Source organism: Triticum aestivum, unplaced genomic scaffold, assembly GCF_018294505.1.
Source record: "Triticum aestivum cultivar Chinese Spring unplaced genomic scaffold, IWGSC CS RefSeq v2.1 scaffold23666, whole genome shotgun sequence".
In the NCBI taxonomy this organism is placed as follows: domain Eukaryota; kingdom Viridiplantae; phylum Streptophyta; class Magnoliopsida; order Poales; family Poaceae; genus Triticum; species Triticum aestivum.
In genome coordinates, this window is record NW_025228433.1 from 23,517 (window position 1) to 29,395 (window position 5,879).

The following is a 5,879-nucleotide window of genomic DNA, read 5'->3' on the forward strand; positions in this document are numbered from 1 at the left end:
GATCATGAAACTTCAGATCAAGTTACTACAGAACCTCATAGGTCTTCCAAAGTACAGTCCGCACCAGAGTGGTACGGTAATCCTGTTCTGGAAGTCATGTTACTAGACCATGATGAACCTATGAACTATGAGGAAGCGATGATGAGCCCAGATTCCGCAAAATGGTTTGAGGCCATGAAATCTGAGATATGATCCATGTATGAGAACAAAGTATGGACTTTGATGGATTTTCCTGATGATCGGCAAACCATAGAAAATAAATGGATCTTCAAGAGGAAGACGGATGTTGATAGTAGTGTTACTATCTACAAATCTAGACTTGTGGAAAAAGGTTTTTTTGACAAAGTTCAAGGTGTTAACTACGATGAAATTTTCTCACTCGTACCGATGCTTAAAGTCTGTCCAAATCATGTTAGCAATTGCCGCATTTTTATGAAATCTGGCAAATGGATAAACAAAACTGCATTTCTTAATGGATTTATTAAAGAAGAGTTGTATATGATGCAACCAGAAGGTTTTGTCAATCCTAAAGGTGCTAACAAAATGTGCAAGCTCCAGCGATCCATCTATGGACTGGTGCAAGCATCTCGGAGTTGGAATATACGCTTTGATAAGTTGATCAAAGCATATAGTTTATACAGACTTGCAGTGAAGCCTGTATTTACTAGAAAGTGAAGCACTACAGCATTTCTGATAAGTATATGTGAATGACATATTGTAGATCGGAAATAATGTAGAATTATTCTGCAAAGCATAAAGGAGTGTTTAAACGGAGTTTTTCAAAGAAAGACCTCGGTGAAGCTGCTTACACATTGAGCATTAAGATCTATAGAGATAGATCAAGACGCTTGATAAGTTTTTTCAATGAGTACATACCTTGACAAGATTTTGAAGTAGTTCAAAATGGAACAGTCAAAGAAAGAGTTCTTGCCTGTGTTACAAGGTGTGAAATTGAGTAAGACTCAAAACCCGACCACGGCAGAAGATAGAAAGAGAATGAAAGTTATTCCCTATGCCTTGGCCATAGGTTCTATAAAGTATGCCATGCTATGTACCAGATCTATTGTATACCCTGCACTGAGTTTGGCAAGGGAGTACAATAGTGATCTAGGAGTAGATCACTGGACAACGGTCAAAATTATCCTTAGTGGAATAAGGATATGTTTCTCAATTATGGAAGTGACAAAAGGTTCGTCGTAAAGGGTTACGTCGATGCAAGTTTTGACACCGATCTGGATGACTCTAAGTCTCGATCTAGATACATATTGAAAGTGGGAGCAATTAGCTAGAATAGCTCCGTGCAGAGCATTGTAGACATAAAACATTGCAAAATACATAACGGATCTGAATGTGAAAGACCCGTTGACTAAGATTCTCTCACAAGCAAAACATGATCACACCTAAGTACTCTTTGGGTGTTAATCACATAGCGATGTGAACTAGATTACTGAATCTAGTAAACCCTTTGGATGTTGGTCACATGGCGATGTGAACTATCGGTGTTAATCACATGATGATGTGAACTATCGATGTGAATCACATGGTGATGTGATCTAGATTATTGACTCTAGTGCAAGTGGGAGACTGAAGGAAATATGCCCTAGAGGCAATAATAAAGTTATTATTTATTTCCTTATATCATGATAAATGTTTATTATTCATGCTAGAATTGTATTAACCGGAAACATAATACATGTGTGAATATATAGACAAACAGAGTGTCACTAGTATGCCTCTACTTGACTAGCTTGTTAATCAAAGATGGTTATGTTTCCTAACCATGGACAAAGAGTTGTTATTTGATTAATGGGATCACATCATTAGTTGAATGATCTGATTGACATGACCCATTCCGTTAGCTTAGCACCCGATCGTTTAGTATGTTGCTATTGCTTTCTTCATGACTTATACATGTTCCTATGACTATGAGATTATGCAACTCCCGTTTACCGGAGGAACACTTTGTGTGCTACCAAACGTCACAACGTAACTGGGTGATTATAAAGGTGCTCTACAGGTGTCTCCAAAGGTACTTGTTGGGTTGGCGTATTTCGAGATGAGGATTTGTCACTCCGAATGTCGGAGAGGTATCTCTGGGCCCTCTCGGTAATGCACATCACTTAAGCCTTGCAAGCAAGGCAACTAATGAGTTAGTTGTGAGATGATGTATTACGGAACGAGTAAAGAGACTTTCCGGTAAAAAGATTGAACTAGGTATTGGATACCGACGATCGAATCTCGGGTAAGTAACATACCGATGACAAAGGGAACAACGTATGTTGTTATGCGGTCTGACCGATAAAGATCTTCGTAGAATATGTAGGAACCAATATGGGCATCCAGGTCCCGCTATTGGTTATTGACCGGAGACGTGTCTCGGTCATGTCTACATTGTTCTCGAACCGTAGGGTCCGCACGCTTAAGGTTTCGATGACAGTTATATTATGAGTTTATGAGTTTTGATGTACCGAAGGAGTTCGGAGTCCCGGATGAGATCAAGGACATGACGAGGAGTCTCGAAATGGTCGAGACGTAAAGATCGATATATTGGACGACTATATTCGGAGTTCGGAAAGGTTCCGAGTGATTCGGGTATTTTTCGGAGTACCGGAGAGTTACGGGAATTCACCGGGGAGAAGTATTGGGCCTTATTGGGCCCTGCGGGAAAGAGAGAGGGGCTGCCTAGGGCAGGCCGGGCGCCCCCCCATGGCCTAGTCCGAATTGGACTAGGGGGAGGGGCCGCACCCCCTCCTTCCTTCCCTTCTCCCTTCCCCTTCCTTGTCTCCTACTCCTAATACATGGAAGGACTCCTAGTTGTACTAGGAAAGGGGGAATCCGGTGGGAGTAGGACTCCCCTAGGGCGCGCCATACAAGAGGGCCGACCCTCCCCTCCTCCACTCCTTTATATACGGGGGTAGGGGGCACCCCATGGACACACAAGTTGATCATTGAGATCGTTCCTTAGCCGTGTGCGGTGCCCCCCTCCACGATATTACACCTCGGTCATATTGTAGCGGTGCTTAGGCGAAGCCCTGCGACAGGAGAACATCAAGATCGTCACCACGCCGTCGTGCTGACGGAACTCCTCCCCGCGCCTCTGCTGGATCGGAGATCGGGGTGCGTCATCGAGCTGTACGTGTGTCAAGAACTCGGAGGTGCCGGAGTAACGGTGCTTGGATCGGTTGGACCGGGAGGACGTACGACTACTTCCTCTACGTTGCGTCAACGCTTCCGCTTCGGTCTACGAGGGTACGCAGACAACACTCTCCCCTCTCGTTGCTATGCATCACCATGATCTTTCGTGTGCGTAGGAAATTTTTTGAAATTACTACGTTCCCCAACAGCCGCCCCCCCTCCTAGTCCAATTCAGACCAGAGGGAGAGGGGGCACGCGGCCCACCTAGGCCGCCCCTCTATCTTTCCCCTAAGGCCCACTAGGCCCATTACTTCTCCCAGGGGGTTCCGGTAACCCTCCGGCACTCCGGTTTTCTTCGAAAACACCCGGAACACTTCCGGTGTCCGAATATAGCCATCCAATATATCAATCTTTATCTCTCGACCATTCTGAGACTCCTCGTTATGTCTGTGATCACATCCGGGACTCCGAACAAACTTGGTACATCAAAACTTAAACTCATAATAAAACTATCATCGTAATGTTAAGCGTGCGGACCCTACTGGTTCGAGAACTATGTAGACATGACCTAGAACTATTCTCGTTCAATAACCAATAGCGGAACCTGGATGCCCATATTGGTTCCTACATATTCTACGAAGATCTTTATCGGTCAAACCGCATAACAACATACGTTGTTCCCTTTGTCATCGGTATGTTACTTGCCCGAGATTCGATCGTAGGTATCCAATACCTAGTTCAATCTCGTTACCGGCAAGTCTCTTTACTCGTTATGTAATGCATCATTCCGTAACTAACTCATTAGTCACATTGCTTGCAAGGCTTATAGTGATGTGCATTACCGAGAGGGTCCAGAGATACCTCTCCGACAATCAGAGTGACAAAACCTAATCTCGAAAAACGCCAACCCAACATCTACCTTTGGAGACACCTGTAGTACTCCTTTGTAATCACCCAGTTACGTTGTGACGTTTGGTAGCACCCAAAGTGTTCCTCCGGTAAATGGGAGTTGCATAATCTCATAGTTTCCTGAACATGTATAAGTCATGAAGAAAGCAATAGCAATATACTAAACGATCAAATGCTAGGCTAACAGAATGGGTCATGTCAATCACATCGTTCTCCTAATGATGTGATCCCATTAATCAAATGACAACACATGTCTATGGTTAGGAAACACAACCATCTTTGATTAATGAGCTAGTCAAGTAGAGGCATACTAGTGACTATATGTTTGTCTATGTATTCACACATGTATCATGTTTCCGGTTAATACAATTCTAGCATGAATAATAAACATTTATCATGATATGAGGAAATAAATAATAACTTTATTATTGCCTCTAGGGCATATTTCCTTCAGTCTCCCACTTGCACTAGAGTCAATAATCTAGATTACATAGTAATGATTCTAACACCCATGGAGTGTTGGTGCTGATCATGTTTTGCTCGTGAGAGAGGCTTAGTCAATGGGTCTGCAACATTCAGATCCGTATGTATCTTGCAGATTTCTATGTCTCCTACTTGGACTTGGTCCCGGATGGAATTGAAGCGTCTTTTGATGTGCTTGGTCCTCGTGTGAAATCTAGATTCCTTTGCCAAGGCAATTACACCAGTATTGTCAAAGAAGATCTTCATTGGTCCCGATGCACTAGGTATGACACCTAGATCGGAAATGAACTCCTTCATCCAGACTCCTTCATTTGCTGCTTCCGAAGCAGCTATATACTCCGCTTCACATGTAGATCCCGCCCCGACGCTTTGTTTAGAACTGCACCAACTTAGAGCTCCACCGTTTAATAAAAATACGTATCTGGTTTGCGATTTAGAATCGTCCGGATCAGTGTCAAAGCTTGCATCAACGTAACCATTTACGACTAGCTCTTTGTCACCTCCATATACGAGAAACATATCCTTAGTCCTTTTCAGGTATTTCAGGATGTTCTTGACCGCTGTCCAGTGATCCACTCCTGGATTACTTTGGTACCTTCCTGCCAAGCTATTGCTAAGCATACGTCAGGTCTGGTACACAGCATTGCATACATGATAGAGCCTATGGCTGAAGCATAGGCAACATCTTTCATTTTCTCTCTATCTTCTGCTGTGGTCGGACATTGAGTTTGACTCAACTTCACACCTTGAAGCACGGGCAAGAACCCTTTCTTTGCCTGATCCATTTTGAACTTTTTCAAAATTTTATCAAGGTATGTGCTTTGTGAAAGTCCTATTAAGCGTCTTGATCTATCTCTATAAATCTTGATGCCTAATATGTAAGCAGCTTCACCAAGGTCTTTCATTGAAAAACTTTTATTCAAGTATCCCTTTATGCTATCCAGAAATTCTATATCATTTCCAATCAATAATATGTCATCTACATATAATATCAGAAATGCTACAGAGCTCCCACTCACTTTCTTGTAAATACAGGCTTCTCCAAAAGTCTGTATAAAACCATATGCTTTGATCACACTATCAAAACGTTTATTCCAACTCCGAGATGCTTGCACCAGTCCATAAATGGATCGCTGGAGCTTGCACACTTTGTTAGCACCTTTTGGATCAACAAAACCTTCTGGTTGCATCATATACAACTCTTCTTCCAGAAATCCATTCAGAAATGCAGTTTTGACATCCATTTGCTAGATCTCATAATCATGAAATGCAACAATAGCTAACATGGTTCGGACAGACTTAAGCATCGCTACGGATGAGAAATTCTCATCATAGTCAACCCCTTGAACTTG